At 45.7% G+C, this 27,034-nt stretch overlaps 1 long non-coding RNA gene across 1 annotated transcript; it reads left to right on the top strand.

Annotated features, from left to right (window-relative positions):
* The first annotated feature begins 309 nt into the window (after positions 1-309).
* On the top strand, positions 310-7,396 carry LOC129463833 (uncharacterized). The gene is made up of 2 exons (XR_008651302.2): positions 310-480; positions 7,104-7,396. It is a non-coding gene; the product is annotated as an uncharacterized lncRNA (long non-coding RNA).
* The last annotated feature ends 19,638 nt before the right edge of the window (positions 7,397-27,034 follow it).

Below are 27,034 nucleotides of genomic sequence, written 5' to 3'. Positions count from 1 at the left end.
ACCCACCAGCTCTGGGGAGGGCTGTTTAGACTGGGCGGAGGCACCTTACTCTACCCATGCAATGCAGGTCACCCACGACTTGGCCCCAGTAGCCACTACCTCGAGTATCGCCAGTCCCAGAGGCAAACGGAAGAGGCCTAGGCATCCACAGGTGCGTCCCCAAAGCTCCCGCGCAGGAGAAAAACCATCACTCCCGCTTGCCTCTCACTGGTCAGGGCGAGTCACATGGTGGCATGACGTCAATGGGGCGGGGCCAGCATCCTCCCGGGTGCCCGCCCTAAGCCTCAGCGGAGCCTCTGGGAGGTGGAGGCGACTTACCGTGGCAAGCCTGGGTGGGTGGGCAGGTGGGTGCCCCTTACTGGTGAGATAAGGCTGTTCAGGGAAGCGGCCTCCTGCCAGTGCGTGATTACCAGGCGTGTAAATCCCAGTGCTGGCCAGGATCCAGGAAAAGGCCAGGAGCAGGGCTTTCCCACCTGCCAGGTGAGTAGGGTCCCCTGGACCACCTGGAGGCCGCGCAGGAGCAGCGATGCTGCAGCCCCGTGCAGTGAACCCACTCAGATCTCAGGCGTGGTTTCTGGGAGCCACTCAGCTACCCTGGCTTCCTAAGACCTTTCCCACCCCACCCCGCCCCTAGGCTTCCCTTCTAAGACTCTTTAGAAAGGAGCCTGTGGTCAAACTTTGCCCACGCATCTAACCTCCAGCCTGAGTCCCTGGGAACTTTATTACGTCACTGCCTCCTGCATATCTACTGTCCACATTTAAATATTATTTGAACCGTCGTGGCTTTGAGAGGTTAAAGCTTTAAATGAAGAGGAAAATGAACCTTACAGTTCAGCCTCGACTGCCCAATGCCTGTGACTTCTCAGGCATCGCAGCACAAAGATCTACAAGGAACTCAACCAGATGAGACCTCTTCCTCATTAGCGTCTATCATTAACTGAGAAAAGAAAGAATTATTTAAAGTATCAATATTGTTTTTCTCCTGAAGCTATGGAACTCCAATTCTCTCCAAGTAAATGTGGACCCATTCGGTTGTTTTTTAAATGAACGCTTTGTCTTTACAATTTGTGCTACAGCAAGCGCTCCTCTTCATTTCTAACTCTTTTTACTGGAGGACCCCTAGAGAAAGTAGTTTGGGGACTTCCATGCTTATTAGATGCACATCAAGCAGGTCCTGTTCACTCCGTCTCAGCTTTTCTTTCATGGCATCAGGGGCAGGATATTATTTGCAAGCAGCCAAGGTAATTACCATCCAGCAGGGTCCAATTGTTTTCAATTAAAAGCTTTACTGCAGTCTTTAGTTTTAATACCATTGTGGCCATCTGCTTTCACTGAAGATGTACCAGCCAAGAGCCCAGGCCACATCTTAATGCCATTAACTCCTGAGAGCCGTTTTCCTCTAGAATGAACTCAATAGTCCAGGGGGAATATGGGGCTGGCCTCATGTTATCTTTGGTGGCCTGGGGAAAGCTATAGGATCAGGAAGGTTCTTTTCAGAAAGACAAGCACTACCTCTTCTTGTCTGAAGTAGTAGGTAATTGTCTTAATTCTCTGCTTCACTTCAGCAGAGGATGCCGAACTGTAACTGCTCCACTGCGCATTTTCCATCCAGCCTCAATATTCTGTAGCCCTATTATAAAATGTCTCTGAACTGTAATTTCCTCAGATGGATCACTTTGGTATAGACATTTTCCATTTTGATATTCAATTTCTATCCAACTCTGCTTAGCTCACCATGACCCAAAATCTAGGTGTGGGTAAATGGTAAGGAGTGACCCAGGTTACCGAATGGATGCTCACACTGCAATGTGAGGTCATTGAACTGTTTTCATGGCTTAAAACCTGCAGGCCATTCCAGTCACAAATTTATTAGGGATTAACTCGAGAGTTTTACTGAACTATCAGGGACAATAGCCCAAGGCCTAGACTTGGAGTTTACAGCACATGTTTTGCCTACTCCTGAGGGTTCACACCGTGCATTGGTTCCACCAAAGCCATTTACATTTCTCCCTTCTCCTTCCCTTCCTCTGCGAGAGGCTTCTTTGCAACCCAGGTGGCCATGGCCCATAACCCTGGCCAATAAGATGGAGGGTGCAAGTCCAAGAGGAAAGATTACCTTCTCCCAAAGCCATACAAAGGCTCTATGCTCTTTGATTCCCTTTGTCCTTGTGCAAAAATCACTAGCTATGTCAGATCTACCAGTAGGATTTATTGTTTTGGTTTGTGTTTTTTTAAAAAAAATCCTAACTGCTGGAGTAATCAAAACTAAGAAAATGGTCACCAAAGTGTCCAAGGAAACCAGACATATTGCCCTCCTGGTTCCAGAAAGCATTTCCATTTTGAGGCAGCAAAATTAATCTCTTAATTCTCAAAATTATAAGAAAAAAAATTCTGGAAGGAATTACTCAAACTAAAAGAATCTAGAATGCAAAATCAATAATCCCTGTGGCATAGCTATCACTTTCCTACAAATATTTCTGGCTTTCCTTCTGGGAATAAGATGGGCTTGTGCTTCCTTGCCCCTCCAACATGACACATCAGGGTTGTTTGTTACAGCAAAATAACCAATCCGACTGCTGGAAAATGCAGGGACATTGAGTTGGAGAAAATGATCTTTGAAAAGCCCTGGAAGGCTGGGCACGGTGGCTCATTCTTGTAATCCCAGCACGAGGCCGGTGGATCACAAGGTCAGGAGATCGAGACCACAGTGAAACCCCATCTCTACTAAAAATACTAAAAATTAGCCGGGCGTGGTGGTGGGTAGCTGCAGTCCCAGCTACTCGGAGAGGCTAAGGCAGGAGAATGGTGTGAACCCGGGAGGCGGAGTTTGCAGTGAGCCAAGATCACGCCACTGCACTCCAGCCTGGGCGACAGAGCGAGACTCTCTCTCCAAAAAAAAAAAACAAAAACAAAAAGAAAAAGAAAAGAAAAGCACTGGAATGTTATCAAGATCACCCAGTGACTCCGATGTGCAAGAAAGTTTAGAAACCATCCAATCAAAGTCTTTTTTTCTTAATTTAAAAAAAAAAAAAAACACTCTTTTTATGGGCATAAAAGTATTTATTTCAAAGAGGTCAAAAAGCAATGGCTGGCCCTGCCAGGAAAGAAAGCTAAGACGGCTAGGATCTAACTAGGAGGGTAAGTTGCAGCCTATTCGTACTGCCCAGATGGAAAGGGGACTCCTATAATATCAGCTTCATACATAAAGGGCCCCACTGTCTGTAACTTCTGTTACCTAATACCATCTCCGTCAGCCTTTCAGCCAAGTATGGCAGCATCTTTCTCGAATATTTATAAATTGCCTACAAGCACTGAAATTGCTGTTAGAAACTATACATTCTTCAAACATGCACACTCCATTCTGTTCTCTCCAGACTCTGTTCTCCCCAGAATCCTGCTAATTTCTCTACAGTTTCAAGTCTCAGTCAGGGCTTCAGAAGGTTGAGGAACAGGCTACCCTCTGCAGTCAAGTTTGTCCTGGCTACAAAGTCCTGCCCCACCTGCAATCTGCCTCTGCCCTCATGCAGTCGTGACAGACTGGAAAGCACATTGTATTGAATTACCCTTTCTAGAAAAGAGCCAAGTAAGAAATTAGTTATTCATTAGTTCTTTGTGCATGATTTGCCACAAAAATAACACGAACTATTTTTGTAGGGCTTTGACAAACCTGACTAGGGTTAGCCCAACCTGGAATAGTCCCCGGGGAGCCTGCGAAAAACAAGCCACGTGAGCCGTCCTGATGCTAGCTTCCGAGGGCCCTGACCCCCAGATCTCTATCCTTCTCCTCACCCTGCTTCTCACCCCCACCCCCTGCAGTCCTTCCTGTCAGGCTTTTGCAGTTACTCAAGAAACTGTGCACGTAGCAGAGCAATCAGATGCTTTCTCTCAGATGGCTTGGCTAATGGCCACTTCCTGTGGTTGTCAAATGAAAAAAGAAGAACCAGCACATCCCCAATGACTTATTGTATCACTTCCCGTATCTGACTATCTGGCAGCCAGCATAATTTAACATCACTCGTAAATTACGAGCCTCTTGCGAGGGTGCCACAGCTGAGCCCACCACCCCATTTTGCTGATTAGAAAGAAACCGTGCCAGGACTTCCATTATGAATAGTCATTTCCTAAAATGTAACTCCAACAACACTGACATCTAATCATATATTAAATGAATGAATAGGGGTTCCATATCCACCCTGTGGACCTCTGAGCTCATTCTGAAGATTAAAGCGACTTCCTTTAACGTTCTCCCCACCAGCACCGTGCCTGTAAGGCCAGATTTCACCGCGACCGCCCCTCGCACCCCCCAACCAGCCCTCCAGCCCCCAGGTTATCCCCCACACTTTTCCCTGTCTCTTGGCTCTGCTCCGTTTCGCCTCCCTTCATGGCCTGGCCTGTGAGAAGAGTCGAGGTAAGCTCAAGCAAGGACCCTCATTTTGCCCCAACACCTCAGGCCCCCTTCTTGTTGAGACTGGACGGCTCCATCAGGCACTTGGTGCCAAATGGAAGCAATGGAACTCAGTGCTGGCTCTCCATGTCCAGCCAGCTCTGGCAGCAAGCAGCAGAGACAAGCAGGGGCAGGAATCATAAGCAGACCCCTGGGGCTGCATGTCCTCCCCTGGGCAGGCACACAATGGGGCGTGCTAAGCAGCTTTGCAGGTAGCAGCCAGCGCTGGCTGCGCCGCATCTTGTTGACCTTAGCAGAGAATTAGCAGAGAATCCCATTCTCTGTAGCTCACACTTGAGGAAAAAGACCTCCTTGATGCCATAGGTGGTTTCGCATGTGCGTTTGTTCTGTTCTCTTGTTTTTTTTCAGTGTGGGATTGTGAATGAGCACTGGAGCTGGGTCCAATGGCCCAATTTGCACACTGGCTTTGTTTGGTGCAGAGCGTGGCCACGGCCTCAGCAGCCCTATTGGGAAGGGAGCTGTGTTTAGGTAAATCATGACCTCTCTGAGCCTCGGGTTTCCCTCTGTAAAATCGCAACCACACTCTACTGAGCCTTGATCTGTGTTCAGGACTGTGAAAAATCAATGAGACGACATATATGAAAATACTCTAGGAAATGGAAATTTATAGCTGTCATTTTGCTAAAACTTATAAGAATAGATTAGCCCAGTTCTAGTCATAACTTCATCATTTATGAGTTGTGTGTCTTTAAACATGATATTTAAACTTCCTCAACCACAGGAACTTCATACAACTCATGGCTCCTTCCTAAGTTTGCTGTGAAAACTAAAACGAGGTGATGTAAAATACATACCACAGTACTTGGCAGAGAACACGAGCTCGGTAAATGACAACTGCTTTTATTTGTTATTGTTAGTATTTTTATTATCTGAAGAGGACAAAGAAGATAAAAAGCTTGCCCAAAAAAAATAAATGAGATGCCATTTTTATATTTTATGAGTCTCGAAAAGATCAGGGACATGGTTTCTAAAATGACTTTGATTCAAAAATAAAGACCAGTGTTTGATAGCTTCAGAATATTGTCTAACGGATTTGGGAACTCTGAAAAAAAAATATGAGAACAGCTGACACACTGCAGCTTAAATATAATCAGTCACTGAAATTGCTCTGCAATTTGTTTCAGTGTTTTCCTGTGGATTTCTTTTTTTAACCCTACATGTGTCCTAATATATAATTATATGGCAGAGTATAATAGCTCATTTGGAGTTATTGAGGTCCATTATATAATCCAGTAGGACCATGGGGCGGGGCCCGGAGGGGGTGGTTTTTCACTTGATGAGCACCACACATGCACTGGAGTAGAAGCTAATAGATGGTCTTAGCCCCAATTATCTTCTTCCCCAGGCCAGTCTCCCAAAAGAAAGGGAGCGAACTTTTCTGCCCTACAACCAAATTGTTTTAAATTGCTATTGTGCATTTGCTTGAGAGGTCAAAAATTTTACATAGATGTAAAATTCCTGAAGGTCAGAGAATAAGTGTGTATGTGTGCATATGTATGTCTCTGTATGTCTGTGTGTCTGTAGGTGACTCTGTGTATAACTGTGTGTGCATGTGTGTGTATATGAGTGTTTCTGGGTGTGTGTGTGTGTGACTGTGTATTAGTGTATGTCTGTGTCTCTGGGTGTCTGTCTGTCTGTGTGTCTGTATTTAACTGTGCCTGTCTGTGTGTCTGAGTGTGATTGTGTATATGACTCTGTGTGTGTGTGTGTGTGTGTATGAGTGTTTCTGGGTGTATGTCTGTATGTGACTGTGTCTGTCTGTGTATCTGTGTATCTGTGTGAGTGTGACTGTGTGTGTGACTGTGTGTGTGTATGAGTGTTTCTGGGTATATGTCTATGACTGTGTCTGTGTGCGTATCTGTGTGAGTGTCACTCTGTGTGTGTGAGACTGTGTGTGTGTGTATGAGTGTTTCTGGGTGTGTCTGTGTGAGTGTGACTCTGTGCGTATTAGCCTATGTCTGTGTGTATGAGTGTCTCTGGGTGTGTGTCTGTGTGTGTCTCTGTGTGTAAAGTGTGTGTCCCAAAATGCTAAAAATGGTAGCTTGGACACAGCAAACACTCAATTTTTTAAGAAATGAATAAATGACACAAACTGCCTCTCCCCAGATACCTTTCCTTTGCATCAATCTATGAAATCTGTGTATGTATATAACTGTTAGGCCAGACTTGAAAATATACATTTCCTAGCACCCTTACTTGGATTTAAAATAGACTTGGCCAGAGCTGTGGTCTTCTAGTAGAGTTAATCACCTCGCCGATATATCCCTGTTGATTAACTGATGGAGTCAACACAGGCTTTTTGTCAATTTCCCTTCCTATTGGATAATTTCTCTTCTTCAAGAGAAATTAGGGCACTAGAGACCATACACTCTAAATCCATTACAGAATTTATTTTTAATCCCAAGAAAAACCAAGACTGATGAAGGCTTTGCTGTGCCCTAAAAGACTGACTCGTAAGGGTTGGGGGCAGAGACGCTCACCTGGTCCAGCCCTGCTGCATCCTCATGCTTGCAGGTTCTGAGCCAGGTATTCAGTCTGCTTATTTAAGCCAATTCTATCTGAACTGGTCAGTCTTTAACTTCTTGCATTTAAAGTTTGTGAAGAACTGTGTTTCACCCAAAATACGTTCATTTGCTAGGACACAGTCCCTCTGCCGCATAGGACTCTGTCAGCCCGTGGAAATGGGTGCCACTTTGCGAGCGGGCAAGACGCTTCTCAGCCCACTCCAGAATGCCTGTATCTGCTGACCCTGGAAGTGCTGTCTCCATCAGGCCCAAATCCAGAGAGTCCAATCTGCCCCAAGAAGGCCCTCGCTTCTCTCTGGAATTCAAGAGAAACTTCTGGGTATTCCAGATACCTCTGACCAAGCAAGGGCAAGAGCAACCCCCACAGAGTGGTGTCACATTAAATATGGCACTTGGAGAAATCTCAGCCAAAACTTAGATTCTGCAATTATGTCCCTTATTTTCAAGGCTGCAATCCAGGACTAGTCCTGACCACTTGTACCCCTTCTTTCCCAGGAAGCTGCTAAATGCCATATAGACCATATTCACAGGGATTCAGCTTTCTTCCTATCGTTGAAAAGGAGCCATCAATGATCCCAAGAGGGGATGAGGCCTAAGGCTGGTGGAGGAGCCCAGGAACAATAGGGGATATGCTCATTGTGGGGAGGCTGTAGCTGTGGGTGAGAGTGTTCATCTTGGTTGCAGAAGGAGGACTGCTCAGGTAGAAGGAAGAGGGAGCTGTCTCAAACCAGCAGTGGGGGGTCTCCGGACACAGCGACATTAAGGTGGGCACATAGGAGGGCTCAGCAAAGGGCATGACCTGAAAGGCTTCGGGGAGGATTCAAGGACTGTGTCCTGGTGAGAAAACCATTGAGCCTTCAGAGTCTTCATGATGTCCCCAAAATACCCCAATGTTGACTCAGATCTGACTGGCATTTGGCAGTCACGTTGTCCCCATGATGACATTTGATAATACCTTCCTTCCCTGCCTTCAGCCATTGCTTGCTTCGAGCTTGCTCTTGATGTCCCTCACTTTTGTCCAAAATCAACTCTCTGCTGCCCCCAGCCCTGGCGGCTTCTCTCCGGCACATGAACTTGGCTCCCGTGCCCACACGCCAGTGGAGTTTGCATAAGAAGCTACAGCAGCCTTTCGTGATTCATTCTCAGGATTCATCCAGACCAGCTCCTCACCCAGAAAGGTGACCATCAGGAGCGGGCGACCCAACAGCGCTGAGTCCCCAACTCCAAGCAAGCGGCCCCTCCACCTCCCCTGCCTCCAGGCCTTGTTCTTGCAGTTCTCCCTCCCAGAGCCCCTCCCTTGTCTTCCTCACCTAACAAAACCCTAACCATCTCCCAAGGCCCAGTTTAGATCGTTCCTCCTCCATGGAGCCTCCTCTGCTCGGCCCAACCAGAGGAGAGGGCTCATTCCCAGGAACTTATAGAAGCCGTATAGGTCAAGGAAGGAGGCTCTTCAGTTTAGCCCTTATCGGAACAGTTTCTGTGAGCTAGGCGCCCTGCTTAGGACTTTCCGGGAAGAACTAATCGAATCCTCATTGTAGGTACTATTATTAGCTACCATTCACAGTTGGGGAAACTGAGGCACTAAGACGACAATGGACATACCCAAGGTCACCACTGATAAGCAGCCATTCGGGTGCTGAAACCCCAGCGCACTGGCTCTAGCGCTGGGCTCTGCACCACCTCCCGGGCCGCCCTCCTGTTCCTTTTCCATTCGACACTCAGCCCCGCGTGGCCTTGAGTCAGCTTTGGAGTTTGTCGTTCTATATGCCCATGTCATCCCTGCAACCAGAGGGCAGGGACCATGGCTCAGTGTCTAGGAATGAAGCCGGCGGGGGTCCAGAAGGGCCTGAGGACTCTGGGTCCTGCTGTGAAGCACGGGGAGGAATCTGGGCAAGCCCTTTCTCTGTTTTGCTTCAAATCCACAGACTAACCAATATTTCTGTGTAGAGGTCCCTTGAATATGTTACCCCCGAGCCCAGGGGTAAACAGGGAAATGGCTCAGTGGCCTAGGCTGTTTGTCACTGAATCTGCATCTCTGTGTCAGGGGACCACACACACTGCGGCTGGACGCTGGGTTTCTGTCCTTGCCACACACATTCCCTCCCAGGGCCATAGGCTTTCCACGGGAGCAGAGGAGGGAGTTGCTAGGGCTAGGAGACATTGGTCTTAGAGGAAAACCAGTCTACACAAGAATAAAAGACTCAGCCAGGCTCGTTCTAAAGCCCACCGCTCAGGACTGAAGTTGGAAGTCAACAAATAAAACTGCCGTGTCCCCGGTCTCCAGAGGCTGCAGTGGAGGACGGCTGGGTTATTTGTGCTGAGTACTGATCCCCTAGCAGAACTGAACAAGGCTGCACGGTGATGGAAGGGAATCCCGGTTAATGCTGGGGATTTCAAACACATCAGGAACAGGCGGCGGAAGGACAGCAGGCAAGTCCACAAAGACCAGATGCGCATCCTTCCTCAGCGGGAGAAGTTACAGGAGTTTCCTTCTCCAACTGATTCTACAGATTCCTATCGTGCAGCAGCCTCTATTTACCAAATTGATCCCATCAGAAACGTAGCAGGAAATACTGATTGTGAATCAAAAGTCATCCCCCTGTCAGGACTAACTTCTACTTTTACCTCTACTTGACATTCGCTTCATGATTTAATTTACCTTTTCCTATTCACCCTTCCTTCTCTTGTTTACCTGGCTCCCAATTGAATTGAGCAGCTGAATTTTCATTATGCAAGTCAGAGGTCTGAGGAAAGTGTCTGAGCTTTGAATTCCTACCAGCAGGCCCATATCTGTTCTAGTTCATTCACCATAAAATCATGAATCCGCCTGACCCGCACTGACCTGCTCCAGTTAAAAGAGGCATTAACAATGGGGGAGAAGATTCATAGATTGGGAAGGGGACTAATTTTTCTGCTAAGCTTCACTCACCCTCAAGGACAAAAACAGTTCTGCAACAGCTTCTCTCTGCCTGTGTCCATTTGGAAACGAAGCAGATCCCAGGCAAAACCATGAGTTTGGCCCTAATCACCTGCCTAAGATCCAGCTTCCTCTTATCATCTTAGGTGCCCCCCTTGCTCTAGCCCAGAGAGGAAGCACAGGCTGGCCCAGGGGGAGCTGAACCCCCGTAATCCGCAGCAACTCCTCCAGAACTCCCTGCAGTGACTACTGCACACCATGCCACTCTGAGACACAGTCACGAGACAAGTGCCCTAGTGTCTTCCTACCCATAACCCCTCCTACACAGAAGTGCAGGAGCTGCCAGTGGGATGATGCAGCCTCCCCTTCAGAGACCCACTGCCCTGCCTTCCAAGCCCTTCCCATCACTGGGGCAATGAACCTGGCCTCACCACACTGTGTCCTGCTGAGACGTGTTGTCTGCTCATTGCTCCTTTCAGAAAAGCCTGTGAGAGAGAGGAAATGAAACAGAGATGGAAGGAAATGCAACCCTGGTGAGTGAGCTTTCTCCTCTGCAGCCTGCAGTCTCTGCTGGCTAAGAGTCTGGGCACTGGCAGCTTTTCAGGGTTGAAAAATGCCAAATGGTTCTGTGACCCAAGATGAAACGGTGATAACAGGGTGGCTCTAAAGAGGGAGAGCCTCAGCAAAGAAAAGCCTGACCCCAATCCTGTCTCAGTTACCTCTCCTGAAGAGTTCTTGGGCAGATCAGGGAAGCCAGCCCAGCAGGCAAAAATCAGAATACAAGTGTTGCCTTCCACCCAAGCCAATTTTTTCAGACACCCTCAAGGGGCCACTATTACATTGAGAGAAAGAGAAGATGGGAAGAACACAGAGGCCTGGGACAAAAAGTACACAGAGAGATCAAGCTCAAAAACTGTCCAGATGAGACTCCTGGCTGTTTCCTACACATGGAACTGGCTAGAGAAAGTAGACTGAAAGACATGTATGTTTTGGGGTAGATTGCATTGCCAAAGAAATACAAACTGATCTGTAAAAGCCTGTGACTCTCTAACCAGTTAGAAACTCTTGATTCTCCAAACCTGCAGGAAATGGACTACAAAAGCCATTAGTCCCAAACAAGGGCATGGTCTCCAGGGCACGTGCTCCATATGGACATAGAGGATCACGGGCAAGGAAGCATCTCTTAGAGTGCAGAGTCTCATTGCAAAGAGCCCAGCCCACTGCACCTCCAGAGAGCAGGTGTAGCCAGGAGGACCCACCAACACGTATTCTCCAGTAGGATTTGAGCATCACAATGGACAGTAATTCCTGCGGGTTTCTCCATTCTCCTTCTCTTCAGTGGGAGTTTTGCTGAGGTTATCTGCTCACATATCCTGGTTCCACAGGGCATTGAGTGAAGGTGGGCCGGCAGGCAGGAACCTTATTAAGTGGGATGCAGCCTGTGAATTTGATTTTCAAGTTCTCTTTCTTAGGAAGGTTTGAATGTGTTTGAGAGTGGGGGAAGAAAGTACATGGATATTTGGGTTGCCAAAGGTGAGAACTGTGACAGAGACACTTAGTTATCACTTGATATCTATTCTCCCCCTTCTTCTACAGTAATAGAACCCACAATTTTTAGATGGGAACATGGAATTCAAGAATAAAGACCACACATCCCAGCTCCCCCATAGTTAGAAGTGGTGAGGTGACTAAGCTCTGACCAAGAGCATGTAAACAAAAATAATGTGTGCAGCATCTAAGTTGTGTCCTCCCATTAACCAAGAGCAAGAATATGGACATGGTAGTGGAACACCCTGAACTTCACCAAAGAAACCAGCACCTTAGGGATGGGAGAGCTACAGGGTAGAGACACTTGGGTCCCTGACACCTCAAAGCCATGACATCAGCCCTGACCACTCATGCCTGGCCTGTTATGTAGAGAGAAGGAACTTGTGCAGGCCACTATGTCTCAACTTTAGCAGCCAAACCTATCCTATCTAATAGAACATTGAAATCTAAACATTGAGTAAATCTCCTAAAAGGTAGAGGAGGGAAGGAAGGAAGGAAGGGAGGGAGGGAGGGAGGGAGGGAGGAAGGGAGGGAGGGAGGGAGGGAGGAAGGAAGAGATAGGAAGATTAAGATATATAAAGTAGAGGACAGGTTACAAGAGCCAATGTCCAAATAATAATAGTTCCAGAAGACAGAGCAGAGAAATGGAGAAGAAATCATCCAAAAAAAATTCAATAAAGGTTTTTCAAAAAATGAAGAACACATGTTTACAAATTGGAAAGAACCATTGAATGTCCAGCACTATGGTGCAAATAGATTCAGGAAGAAAATAAACAAAAAACAGATATGGTACAAAGCATCAAAAGATCAAAATGCCATCCAACTTCTCACCAGCAATATTGTAAACTGGAGCAAATCCCTCACGGTGTTAATGGGAAATTATTTCTAACCTAGAATACAGTAATAGCCAAAGCATTAATCAAGTATGAGGATAGAATAAAGATATTTTCAGACAATTAAGTTCTCCAAAGATGTACCTCCTACTACATCTTTTCATAAAGTTACAGGAAGATGTGTTCCATAAAATAAGGATTAAAGTAAAAAAAAAGGGGGGAGGGAAGACATAAACTAGGGTCTGGGAAACCAGAGAGCTGAAACAAGTACGAACCAAGGGTAGTTCCCAAAAGGCAATAAATAGTTCAAAAATGGTAGCTTTGTGGCTGGACAGGTGGGCATCAGTGCAGTTTGAAGCAGGTCAGAGTGCTCCACAGATGGGCTGAAGATGAAGCTGATAAACTTTCTCACGTGTCTGAGGATTGCTTTAATTTTTGTAGGTACATAGTAGATGTGTGTGTTTATGGGGCGCATGAGATGTTTGGTGACAGGCATACAACGTGAAAGAAGCACATCATGAAGAATGAGGTGTCCAACCCTTCAAGCACTTATCCACTGAGTTGCAAACATATTTAAGGGTAATGAGAGAAGATTTCTATGGCCAGGGGGCAGTTGTAGCATAATTGGTGATAAGTACCTAGAAAGCTGAGCAAATGTTTTAAAAAAGAGCCTGAAGGTGTGCTTACGTGTAGTAGGACAGGAGGGTGTTAAAAAAATAAATAAGCCCTCATCCTGCACTGTATGAAGTCAATGAATAATGCCTAATATTAACATAAAATGAGAAATATTGATATCGATTTCTTTCCTCTGAGAAACAAAGGTAAATACCAAAAGGATCAGCTAAAAGGGTTGAAATTCGTTGTTTCTGGGGAAAGGAAAATGGGAAAGAAGTAGGAGCTATTTGACTCATTAAGCTATGCAGCCCTATGATCTGATGTTTAAAAAATAGGAAAGAATAAAAAGGGAAGGGGAGGGAGGAAGGAAAGAGAAAAGGAAAGGAAAAGAAAAGATGAAGAGAAAAAATAAGAGGAAAAGAAAGGAAATAAGAAAGAAAAGCAGTGTTAGCAGCAGGGAGTTTTGAAGAGCAGTTTGAAGAGCAATCAGAGATGGACCAGGCAGCAGTGTGAACCCCCATTCATTCTCATCAGACTTTCCACAGCTTCCAAAACTCCACCACACTCAAGGAGGCTTTGGAGTTGAAGTGAGGGATTGGTGGTGGTGGAGGTGCTGATCCGTGAAATTGGCATCTAAGTGGTAGGACTAGGACCCATCCAAAGGAGCCAAGTGGCATAAACAAGATGCCATTAAGCAATAACTTGGAGGTGGTCAGGTATCTCGGAGTCATGTCTACACTCGCATTGGGTTCCAGATATACTACTGGCTTACAAAGTCTTCATGACTATAGCTCACTTCTCTAGCCTCAAAGGTCATCAGCACAGTTTAAAGAAAATGAAATGGACACAGAAACATACCCAAATATTTACTTCAGAGAGTTACTGAAGTTTCAAATGCAGAATATATTGAGGGAATAAATTAGAAAGATTCCATTTGGGCCCCATTTTCATTTATTTCAAAGTGTTTTTAGGGGAATAGAAAAGAAATCATTTTTCAGCATGAAAGGAGAGTAAGTCGTGATTAGTATATCATTACTTTAATTAACAACATATTAAATTGTTCAAAATGGAATAGAGGAGAGGACTTCTTATTTATATTCAAAAGCAAATGACCAGAAACCTCCTACTTTAGATAGGCATCTGTTTTCTAACAGTACTGTGTTAGTCCATGTTTGTGTGACTATGAAGAAATGCCTGAAGCTGGCTGATTCATAAAGAGAAGAGGTTTCATTGGCTCATGATTCTGCAAGCTTTACAGGAAGTGTGGTGCTGGGATTTGTTTCTGGTGAGTCCTCAGGAAGCTTACAATCATGGCAGAAGGCAACAGAAAGCCAGCATGGCATATGGCAAGAGCAGAAGCAAGAGAGAGAGCAGAGAGGTGCCACACACTTTTAAACAACCGATCTCATGAGAACCCACTCACTATCACAAGGGCAGCACTCATGATCCATCCCCATGTTCCTAACATCTGCCACCAGGCCCCACCTCCAACATTGGAGGTTACATTTCTACATGAGATTTGGAGGGGAAACACATACAAACTACATCAAGTTCATTGTGAATTCTATCATTCTACTATATTCTTCTGCTGTGGAAGAACCTCTTGTAACATAAGAAAATGAGTTTTGGGAAGAGATATCTAAAATAAATATGACAAAAAATTCAATGAGATTTAAAAAAAATCGTTATGCATTTGCACAGATGACAGCCAATAATTCTTAAAATTTAGGGTTTCCTTTTTACCACACTCAGATTTTTGTATTAAAGGGTAGTAACTCACTGAATCAAAAGCAACTCAGCAGGGCCAGCAATGAAGGCTACTCAAGAAGAAAGGAAGGATGGCAATCTATTGGGTTTCTTGGGCTGTCCATCACATCATCCCTTACTGTGCAACAACCATTGAGCAGGCAACGGGAGAAACAAAAAGTGCTTTCCTGTATGGATTTTCATGGACTCACACTCATGTAGGCATATACAAGCTCTGTGATTACTTTAGTGGCACAATGCTAGGGAATTATCCAGCAGGGTATGGATATCCAACAGGCCTTGGATATGGAAATATCCAACAGGCCTTGAATTCATGTTTATAATTCAATTAAATTTTAATTCCTATTAAGAGTATTTAAAAGAAACCAAGAATGGCTTTTCAATGTTATAAAATATCCTTATAGAACATAATGATATGGTATTCCTTTTGACTTGTTAATAAAACAAATTACATTATTAGAAGTCAAACCAATCTATATTCTTGAAACAAACTTTGTATCATTAAGATTATGCTTTAGAGAGGTCCTATCAGAAATCACTCAAAATTCATATTTCTATTCATCAGCAGGATTCATCTGTAGATGTTTTTGTTGCTGTTGTTATTATTAATGATGTACCCTTTTGGCACATTTTAGTATCAAGGTTATGCTTCCATAAAATAAAATGGGAAACTTTTTATCCTACTCCATGCTCTGAAATACTCTAATAGGATAGGAATTACCCATTTGTACTTACGAAGATGTTATAGAATTGGTCCATAAAACTGTGTATGCACTTTGGAAGACAAGTTCTCACTGTGTTGTTTTAGTCATGTTTCCCATTATTCTTTATTTTAATCTACTCAGACATTGTAATTTTATTATTTTACTAAGTCAATATTTCATTTTTGCTTTTCTAGAAAGTTATCTATTTCATCCCGGATTTCTTTTTTACTCTTTTCCATAAAGACATATATACCATATGTGCTAGTCCAAAAAACCATAGCTAATAGAATATATGGGCAGGGAGGTAAAATATTTATTTTAAGAAATTGGCTCATGCAAATTGAAAGGCAGCAAGTCTGAAATCCGTAGGGCAGGCAGGGCATCAGGCTAGAAATCTCAGCAGAATTTCTAGATTACAGGCTTAAGGATAATTTCTTTTTTTCTGGAAAACTTTGGTCTTTGCTTTTAAGGCCTTCAACTGATTGGATGAGGCCCACCCACATTATTGAGCATCATCTGCTTTACTCAAGATCTACTGATTGCAAACAGTAATATCTACAAACTACCTTCACAGCAACAGCCAGACTAGTGTTTGATTAAACAACTGGGAACCATAACCAAGTCAAGTCGACACACAAAATTAATTATTGCACCATCATCAATTCTAAGATGCATTTTTTTTCCCTCATCTTAACGTGGTAAAAAGTGGGATACTTCTCCCACCCATATTTTGTGTCAAGTGGTGACCTTCTAGGAAGGACTTAGGTCATGGCTGTAATGCAAGCAATGCTGCCACTTGGGCCATATAATCTGGCAGACCCTATTGTGTTGCAGGTATCAGTGGTAGGAAAAGGTGCCATGTGGAGTTTGGGGCAAGCCCAGTGGGAGAATCACAATGCAGTCCCCTGTGGTTCTAGAGCAAAGATGTGTCTTCTGCAGCAGAGAATGACATGTCATTTGAAAAACCTCTCCTGAGGTTCTACTGAGCCCTAGTGGAAGCAAGATGCCTGGCCATGGACACCAGGTAACCGTGTGACCAGACTGCCTGTGGTAGGCTGGGGCCTCTCAGACCCACCAAGTCATATGTCAGGGCAGACTTAGCAACATTTCATTGTAAGATGGTTCATCTGGGTTCCAACAAGAGCAGAAACAGAGAGCAGAAGCAATGAGCAGGTAGCCCAGACCTCAACGGCATCCAGCACTGTTACACCAGCACCTATCCCTCAGTTTATGCCTACCTCTGCAGGGAGTAATTCTGTTTAACCAGGAGGAAGAAAAAGCCAGAGCTGGGCTTATTGATGAAATCAGCTAAGTATGTAGATGTGTAACAATCATGAGACGTATCTTTGAAAGACAGTGTTGAGGGAAAACCCTCCCAGTGGGCAGAGCTTTGGGCAATGCACCTGATCATTCATTCTGTGTGCCAAGAGAAATGCCCTGAGGTTAGACTATAAATACATCATGAGCAGCTGCAAATGGACTGGTTAATTGATCAGGGACTTGAAATGGGAAAAGATTGGAAGGCGGGGTTCAAAGAGGTCTGGGAGAGAGGCATGTGGACATTTGGGAGTGGGTACACAATGTAAAGATATTTGCATCACATGTGAATACCTGCCAGAAATTATCCACATTGAAGGAGTACTAATTCAACAAGTAGACAAAATTAATGGGCCAGTTGACATCAGCCAACCTTTGTCATTGACTGCTCCTGTGGCAAAATGAGTACATGGATATATTGGTCACAGTGGCAGAGATGGAGACTATGCATGGGCCCAGTGGCCTGGTCTCTTATGGACTTATCTAGTAACTGTTGTCACTGAATGTTCAACCTGTGAGCAAGAGAGACCAATGGTGAGCCCCGATATGGTGCCATTCTTCAAGGAGACCAGCTCTCTATCTCGTGGCAAGGTGACCACATCAAATCCCTTTCATTCTTCAAGCGTCCGTGGTTATGTCTCACTGAAATAAATGTGTTCATATTGTGACTTTGCCTTTTTCTGCTCGCAGGATCTCAGGTGGAACCACTATTTAAGGTTTACCGAAGTGTTGCTACACTGGTTCAGGATCCCACGTAACATTGTACCAGAACACTAAACCTACTTTATAGTAAAGGAGGCATGGGAATGGGTCTGTTGTCAAGGGATCTACTTGTCACATAATGCGTACTGCACTATCCTGTCCAGAAGTTGCTTTCTAGACAGAACATTGGAACAGCCTGCTCAGGGCACAGGTGAAGTGCCAGCTCCGAGGTAGAACACCCCGGGGCTAAACTGCCATCCTCCAGCGTGCAATATATGCATTGATCAAAGTTGTTTGTCTGACATTGCATCCCCATTAGAAATGCATGAACCTGGAAAGGAAGGGACAGAAGGAGAAGTAGCGCCACTTCCCATCACTGAAAGAGTGCCTCGCAGGAAATCCTTGGCAGGGAAGAGAGAAATTCTAGGAACAAATTAAGCTATCGTAACCCTGTATAAGAAAAGAATACTAGTCTCAACACTGGTGGGAATGGGACACGGACCAGTGGCATACATCAGGCACACTATCTTCTTATCCCCTTTAGAGGCAGGCTTACAAGTAAGATGGTTCTTATTTAGGAAGGCAAGTAGAAAACATCAGGGCCTCCCATCCTAAAACATGTTCAGGTTTCATTTTACCTCTGAAACAGGAATTCCTCTTGATTATCTATTGTTTGTTGGCCGTTGAAAAAAATGCAGATATGAGTAATTTACAATGAGCTTTTTTTTTTTGTTTGCCAAAATCTAGAGCAATGTTAAAAATAAATAAATAAATTCCTTACATCTAAAGCCAAACGAAAACATCCAAGAGGAAGAAAGCACTTCTCTTTAGCTGCAAGTCATGTTAATCCCACATTGTTGGGGTAGAAGTGCCGTCAAGCTGAGTGTGTAGTAGGGTAGAAAGGAAAAATAAGTTATTCTCCTTGGGGCAAGAAGAAGGGAGAGAGAAGGCCAGAACAGCTCCCAGGACAATATCACTTTTAAAAAGATCAATAAAAACGAGGTTGTCATATTGGGCAAGGACCAAGGGCAAGAGAAGCTGTCTGGGGCAGCTAAGACTTTTTATTTATTCTATTTTATTTTTTTGAGACAGAGACAGAGTCTCACTCTGTCGCCCAGGCTGGAGTGCAGTGGTGCAATCTTGGCTCACTTAAACCTCCGTCTCCTGGGTTCAAGCGATTCTCCTGCCTCAGCCTCCCAAGTAGCTGGGATTACAAGCACACGCCACCACACCTAGCTAATTTTGTATTTTTAGTAGAGATGGGGTTTCACCATGTTGGCCAGGCTGGTCTCGAACTCCTGACCTCAGGTGATCCACCCACCTCAGCCTCCCAAAGTGCTGGGATTACAGGAGTGAGCCACTGCGCCTGGCCAGCTGAGGCTTTTTGGGAGTCCTGAGATAGCAGGGGCCCCCTCCCGGGACTGGTAACCTGAAATGGTCCTTAGCAAACTGCCTTCCCTTGACGACACTCCTCTCCCATGTGAATCCCCGATAGGGCGGCAGCACATTTACTCCTGTCCAGTTCTTCTGCATTATCGGGGGTCATGCTGTCAATCCTGGCTGCACATGAGATTCACTTGAGGAGCTTAACTAGATAAATAATACACCAATTAAATCAGAATACCTAGCATGGAGCTGTCAGGAAAGTCCACCAGGTGACTCGGGGTAGCAGCTGGGATGAGCCCCTGGGGTTCACTTTGTAGTAGGCATCGCCACCGCCTGCTGTCTTGCCCTTGGGGGAAATGGGTGGGAATGGGAGGAAGCACATTGCTAACCCTGAGCTTGAACTGCCAAGTTTAAACTCCCCACTCCGCCTTCTCTTCTCTGTGCTAATGAGCTCTGGTCCCCTTAACCCAGTGTTCTTGAACTTTAGCCTGAGTCAGAATCACCGGGAGAGCTTGCTAAAGCACAGACTGCTGGGCCCCACCCTAAGCATTTCTGGTTTGGGAGGTCTGCTGTGGGGCCCAAGAATGTGCATTTTCAACGAGTTCCCAGGGGCTGCTGCTGCTGGTGGTGGTAGTGGTGTGGGGACTACACTTTAAGAACAGCCTTCACCTTTCTGCCGGGTTCTTAATTCCTACGTTTAGACCACCTCTGTGACCTTCTTCTGACCTCTACCATGGATTCTTCTTTGCAAAAGCTCTATTTGCAAAGCATGTTTTCAACAGACTGCCCAGCACAGAGCATAAAAGAAGGATTACTTTGCAGTTTGGCTGTGTCAGCCTGCTTTGAATATCCCTTATTGCATCCCTGCTTCAGCTCTGCTCTGTGCAGATGATTCATGGGCAGCTCCCATTCACCATGCCCCTCGGGTCTCTTCCACAAAGCATCTTTCCATCTTGCACAAGACCCAAGGATGACACACACAAAAAATCCCTCAATGTCTTCCTGCAACAAGAACAATTTCTTTATACTTTCCTGAGAAAGAACTTATTTTATTCATAACCATGATAATAAATAGGAAACATACACTATTTCAGAACAAGGTAGAATAATATATGACTACTGATCTCTTGAACTGAACTGAATGGAAATAAATTGTTGGAATCCTTTAGTTGACTCCCCGTACACCAATGTTTCCATCTTATTTTCTTTGCTTGCATAGGGAGAGTCTTCATTTTCACAAAATCAAGTCTCTAACTATATTCCAAGTGGCAAGTGTGATTCTTCCAGCTTCAGTAATGCAGTACCTTGGCAGTTCTGGCTCCTCTTTGAATTAAACATAACTTGTTCTCAGTGATCCATTTCTCAAATTTTGTTCTTCTCCTGGCTCTCAGGCTTTTAACTGCTTTGCAAGCTGTGTTTCCCCACTGGACTGCCAAAATCGGTCCTTGAGGATAAGTGTTGTACTACGGAAGTCACATTAACACTTTCTGGGAGGCCCTGTTTCTCTGATAGTTTCACTGGAGGGTGTTCAGTTTTTAGGGCTGTGGTTCTTACTAAGATAATGGGCATCTCCTGTGGGCTGACCCTATTAGAAGACCTGAGAATGTGGTGCCCACTCTCCTCCCCTAAACACAGAGTGCTCTTAGGTTGTCGGTGATGACTCCTTGCCCTCTGGCCTAGCAGAAACTGGAGAAAACCACAGCTCAGAGCAAATAGATGACCTCTAAATGCGTTTCTCAGCTTCCCAAGGTTTGGGTAAGGTATGATTCTTTCCAGCGGGTCAAAAGCTCATGATGTCTGGCTCAGGCCAACACAGATGTACCCTGAAGCCAAGGACCCAGACCAAAAAATGCCAAATAATTGAGGATCTTCCTGTTAGTCCCCCTTGAAAAGCAGAATCCTCACCTCTCATTTATGGCTGTTGCTGGGAGATGTCCAACCATCTGTTCCCAATGTAGTCTGGTGCACGTTGTTAAGCTTAATTAGCTGACCTAGATACTAAATATGTAGCTAGCTCTTATTTATTTTAATGTAGATATTATTTTATATGTTGTAAGCCAGTGTATTAATAACAAAAGCATACATATGTATAATATCAGAGTTGAAAATTCAAACTCTGTAAAGTCCAGCAAGTAACTAATGTGGCCCCATGGTAAGGCAGTGGTAGAGACTGTCCACGGGAGGAAGCCAGTACGCTCAGCTCCAGCCAATCACTGCCGTTTGAGAATGTTAGCTAGGTATTGCCAGAGCCTCTGACTTTTCAAGAAAAGTGGAAAAATCCAAATTTTTATGTGAAATCTCCTGGGTTTTAAATGATGGCATCTAGTCCAGAAATGTTCAGAAGCTTGAGAAGCTGAACCACACAAGTTTAATAACCAATCTGGCTATCTGTCATCCACAGCTTCTCCTACTTTACCATTCCCAAGATCTAAATTGACCTTTCCCACAGTGTCACCTTTGTGGCAAAGCAGAGATCCTATCTTCCCTCTAAAGAAGAATAAACAGAGGTTCACACTGGTTAGTAACTTCCCGAAGACCTCAAGGCTAACGTGGTAGAGCCAGGACTCAGACCAAGGAGGGTCTCATTTTTTTCCAGGACACGTTTGCTTTCGCTCGCTGTTGGCTTGCCGGGAGAAACCGACATCAGGCATGCAGGGTGGACAGGCAGCTCCCCCCATGCTGGCCCACCTCCTTCCCTTCTGCCATCTTCAACACATGCCTTCCAAAGTCCCCTGGTCCAGCTAGCAGACGAGGGGGGATGGTCAAGGATCACTTGTGGGGACATTTTATGGGGCAGGCCTGGAAGGGGCACATCACACCTGCTTGTGTTCAGGCAACCAGAACTTGGTAACATCACAATACCCAACTGCAAGGAGAGCAGATAGGTGTAGTCTGGCTGTGTGCTCAGAAACAGGAACAAACATTCGGTGGTCTCCTAGCTATTCTGTCACAAACTCACATGAAAATAACATGTTCCCCAATATCATCTTTGTTTTGGTAGGGAATATCTCTTTTGCATTGAAACCTCCACTTTTTGAAATATTATTAAGACTACAACTAGGCCGGGCATGGTGGCTCACGCCTATAATGCCAGAACTTTCAGAGCCCAAGGCAGGTGGATCACCTGAGGTCAGGAGTTCGAAACCAGCCTGGCCAACATGGTGAAACCCTGTCTCTACTAAAAATACAAAAATTAGCCAGCTGCAGTGGCACCCACCTGTAATCCCATCTACTCGGGGGGCTGAGGCAGGAGAATAGCTTGAATCCGGGAGACAGAGGTTGCAGTGAGCCGAGATCGTACCACTGCACTCTAGCCTGGGCTATAGAATGAGACTGTGTCTCAAAAGAAAAAGACTACAACTAGAAGACAGACTGACAAGTCCTCTACCTGTTCAAATAAACGGCTACTCAGAGTGTATCACTCCTGCTACAGTGCTGCGCACGCAGTCAGCACTCAGATATATTCACTTAAATGAATTGAATTAGCCCTGGGGGTTGACACTACACTGATGGGGTTGAGAACAGAGACTCAGTCCTCACTACAGCCAATGGACATCACAGCCTGACCTGTCATTGCACTTGGAGAGATGGTGGCGTTCAGGTGGAGCGCTAGGCAGAGTCTAGATTGCACATCTTGCTGAGCTTGGAGCCAGTAACTTGAGGCAAGTCATTTCATCTGTTCGGGCTTTAGCTGCTCTTTATGGAGTGGAGATGACGCCCACACGACACGCTGAACAGCCTTGCTACAGAGCCACCAGAAGTCAGCTGATCTGCCACAGCATCCATCACATAGGAGATGCTCCATGGACAATTGTTAAATTAACAAGGAGCAAGGCAAGGCTCTGAGGCTGGGCCACCCAGAGCCATCCAGAGCTGTCAACACCACTGGGAACATCCAGGGTACCCAGCCCACAGGCCGGTGTCCTTGGTGATGTCCTCACAAGGACAGATCCTCATTCTTTCACACACACAAGGTCATGGTAGGAATCAGACAGTACAGGGTGTTCCTGGCCAGCATGCGGGACACAGGATTCTGCCAGGATGCCAGACACTGAGTACTGGTGGGCCTGAACGTACACCTTCCAGCCTCCAAGGAGTTTGTTCAAAGGCTTCAAAGCCCCTCGGCTTATCCCCGTCTGCATAAATAGCTCCGTTCTCTGGGTGTGCCCGGACAAGAAAAAAGTTGGGAAGGCCAGGCGCAGTGCCTCATGCCTATAATCCCAGCACTTCGGAAGGCCGAGGCAGGCAAATCACTTGAGGTCAGGAGTTCAAGACCAGCTTGGCCAACACAGTGAAACCCCATCTCTACTAAATATACAAAAGTGAGCTGGGTGCAGTGGTATGCGCCTGTAATCCCAGCTACTCTGGAGGCTGAGGCAGGAGAATCACTTGAACCCAGGAGGTGGAGGTTGCCATGAGCCAAGATCACACCACTGCACTGCAGCCTGGGCAACAAAGAGAGACTCTCTCTCAAAAAAAAAAAAAAAAAAAAAAAAAAAAAAAAAAAAAAAATTGGGAAGTGCTATCCTTTTTCAGCAGAAGAAAGCTTTCTTGTCCCCTCCTCAGAAGCCCAGTTCACACAACAGTGAAAGTGGAATGTGTCTGATTGTGGGGAGGAGAAGAGCAGGAACTAGCACAGCATAAAAGCAAATGTGCCCAGCCACTGCCTGGCGAGGGCCCTAAGGCACCTCTGCAGAACACTGCAGGCTCTGTTCAGAAACACGGCAACATTATGGCCCTGAGAGTAACTATATCCACCACTATACATCCATGAAATCAGGTTAAATTGAATGTGAAGTATAGCTTTAAAACAAAAAAAAATTGATTTGCAGCCAGAGATGGGACGAGAGGAAACAGTGACCTCCGTTTTAGTACAGAATACAAGGCAGCCATCCTCAAACTTGGAGAGAATATGGGGACCCCCGGGGAGCTTGCACATTCCTGGGTCTTGAGTGGAGTCAGGAAGCCACATTCCACCGGGGATCCCAGGAGGCGCAGTGGAGCCCTTGTGCAGACCCCTCTCACAGGGGTGCAGACCCCTCTCACAGGGGTGCTGACAAGGCTGGTCACACAGGACTCCCTGGCTGGTGTGGCAGCTGAACCCAGACAGCCTCAAGTGCTGAGCCTCCTAGGCCACCCTTTCATTTGCTGTGCAATTTGTATGGACAAAAATGGGAGCCCCACTCTACCTATGTCTGCAGTTGTCCTCAGACTGTAGTGTGCATCAGAACCGCCTGAGTGTCTGCTGAACCACGGATCGCTGGCCCCCGGCCCTATGGTGTGTGACCCCGGAGGTCTGAGATGCAGCCCCTCAGGGGAAGAAAGTTGAACTAACATGTCTAGCAAGTCCCGTATTCCCAGGCAATATGATGCTGCTGGTTCAGGACCACACTTAAAGCCACAGCCCTAGACCAGGGTTTCTCAACTTCAGCACTGCTAAGATTTGGGGCCACTGTAGGAGGGACTGTCCTGCATTGCAGGAGGTTTAGCAGCATCTCTGGCTTCTACCCACCAGAAGCCAGGGAGATCTCCCACTTGTAACCACCAAAAGTGTCTCCAGATGTTGCCAAATCCCTCCCCACCACTTGAAAGCAACCAGTCTAGGGGAAATCCAGAGACCTTCCTAATGCTGCCAAGGCGGTCTGAGGTTCCTGCAGTGGGTTTATGTCCTTCTGTCACCTTTTACTACAAAGTCCTACTCTCTGTTCACTTTCATCCCCACCTGCTGCATGCTTCCTGTGGCTGACCTCCTGTCCCTGCCTCGATTTAACCACCCAAGCATCAAAACAGCTCCCCTTCATTCCCTTAAAGAAGTTTCCTCCCAAACATGCTCCGTCATAAGAATTAGAAACACAGATTCCTAGGCCTCTCTCTGGACAACTCTGATTCAAAGGGCTGGGGTAGGGCCCTAAATCTGCATGCCTAAAAAGTGTCCCTGGCAACAGTGATATCATAGAAGTCTGGATAACTCTGCCTTAAAAGTTCCTCTAAACACAAATGCACAAACACATCACAGGGATCTTGTTAAACTCCGGACTTCAATTCAGTAGGCGGGGGCGGAGCCTGAGATTCTGCGTTTCTGAGAAGCTCTCAGGAAGGCCAACTTGCTGTAGGTCCATAGACCACACCCTGAGTGGCAAGATCCTAAAGAACTCAGCCAGACTAGTGAACAGACCTGATCTTCAGCAAATGCTGGGGATAATGGTGAAGGTCAGAGTTGGGGATCACAGGAAGAACAGCAGTACAGTTCAGGAAAACTTCACGTTGAACATCTGACGCCACTCTTTCTGGGGATTCATTGGCCCTTTCCAGCCTCAGGAAGTTTCTTACCATGTGGATTCCAGGTCTGCCACCATCTTACTATAGACTGTACCCCTGGTCCTTTCACCTTTCTCCCCATCATCCACGGTCCTATCTCTGCCCTCCAGCTGCCATCCAACAACAAAACGCCCCTTGCTTTATTATACAGGGCAACTTCGCTTTCATGTTGCCTTACTACTTTCTGAATTCTGCTTTTGAATCCGAACTAGCTTAAGGAGGAGTCTTGAACTTGTCAATGGAAGGGTCTCATCAAAGTGCTTCCCTAAAGCAAAGTCCAACTTTCTTCCCATGAGGAACACTTTGCTCTCTCGTGAAGGGTTCTGAATGTGGGCTCGGCATCACATTGGCCTGGTCAGAAATGCAGTGAACCAGAAAGTCTGGGGTGGAGCCCAGCAACCTGTGTTCAGCAAGTCTGCCGGGTGACTCTGATGCACATGCAGGTTTGAGAACTGCAGCTCTGGACCATAGCCAGCTTCTACAATGGCTTCTTCTCCCACCTACTTGGTAAGCGTCAGTTCTTTTCAACACCAGCCAATAAAGCTACAGCTTCTTAGTTTTGCTGCCTGGCTCCCAACAGCTAGTGAGCTTTAAACGATTTGAACAGTTCTGCAGGTTACGTCCTTCCTTACTAAATACAACATAAATTTACAAACACAGGCAAATCTGGAAGCAAAAGTTGTCCTTTTGATTTATACCTATAATGACATTCGTGCCCAAATTATTTATGGAATATGATAATGCTCCATCAGTTGTAGGCACTTTGAGGTGAGCCCATATAGATAACTGCTCTCCTTCCTGAAAATAAAGTATGTCAAAACAGAATCACGCGGTATTTCTTAAGACTGCAACGATGTGATTTGCCAATGTCATGCTTTCAGGGCATGAGTAATGTGCTCATTGTTCATCATCTACAAACCAACCTGGAATCTGTGAGACATTGTAAAGGCAAACGAGGTGAGGGTCTGTATCTAAACATGCCAAACACACCGGGTCTTTCTTTTTGAGTTATTTAGACGTGATCACCCACACATGCTGATTGTTTCGTGTTTGACGTTAATTACTGCATTGAATCACCTCAGTGCTCCGAGCCCCGGCTGCAGAAATACCGCAGAGGTTGATTTTGAATTGGCTGTGCTTGAAATAAGCTCAGCACACTTAGGAACAAAAGGAGAAAAAGATAAAAAATATCATCTAGAGATCTCAGGAGAACCTAACAAGATGTAAACACACTCATATTTGGTTTCCCACACTAGCATGTACCAGGACTGACACGGTAATCCTACCAAACTAATTTCCCCCATGAAGCCGGGTTGGCATGAAAGGTGGGCGTGGATCTATCTGGTGAACACGTTCTCTGTGACTGCTCTCAATGGCAGATAGTCCCTTCCTGTCACTTGAAGCGTGACTTCCGAGTACAGGGCACTGATAGGTTATTTTCCCTGGTTCTCTTCATTTGCTCCAGTTTTTCTCTTTCAACTGTGGAGTCAAGAAGTAAATTCTGTAGAACCAAAGTACAGAGAAAATGCTTTCTGCCTTTCCCCCATTTCATCTGGAGAAGGTCAGCTCCAGACCCTCAACCTTGAAGTCAGAGAAGCAGGCTGACCTTGAACCATCAAAGTAGCCAGAGTGAGGAGAACATCAGAGGCCATAGGTCATATGGGAGTGTAGGTCCTTCTGAGGTCTGTCATGAGAAAGGTAGGAAATAAAATGCAACCTGTAATGACACCTGCCATGGTCTGAATGTGCCCTCGCAAAGTGTATGTTTTGTTGGAACTTAAACCCCAATGTGATAATTTTTTTTTTTTTTTTTTTTTTTTTGAGATGGAGTCTCGCTCTGTTGCCAGGCTGGAGTACAGTGGCGCAATCTCAGCTCACTGCAACCTCTGCCTTCCCGGTTCAAGTGATTCTCGTGCCTCAGCCTCCCGAGTAGCTGG

Source organism: Symphalangus syndactylus, chromosome 2, assembly GCF_028878055.3.
Source record: "Symphalangus syndactylus isolate Jambi chromosome 2, NHGRI_mSymSyn1-v2.1_pri, whole genome shotgun sequence".
NCBI lineage: Eukaryota > Metazoa > Chordata > Mammalia > Primates > Hylobatidae > Symphalangus > Symphalangus syndactylus.
This window is presented reverse-complemented; position numbering and strand designations above follow the sequence as displayed.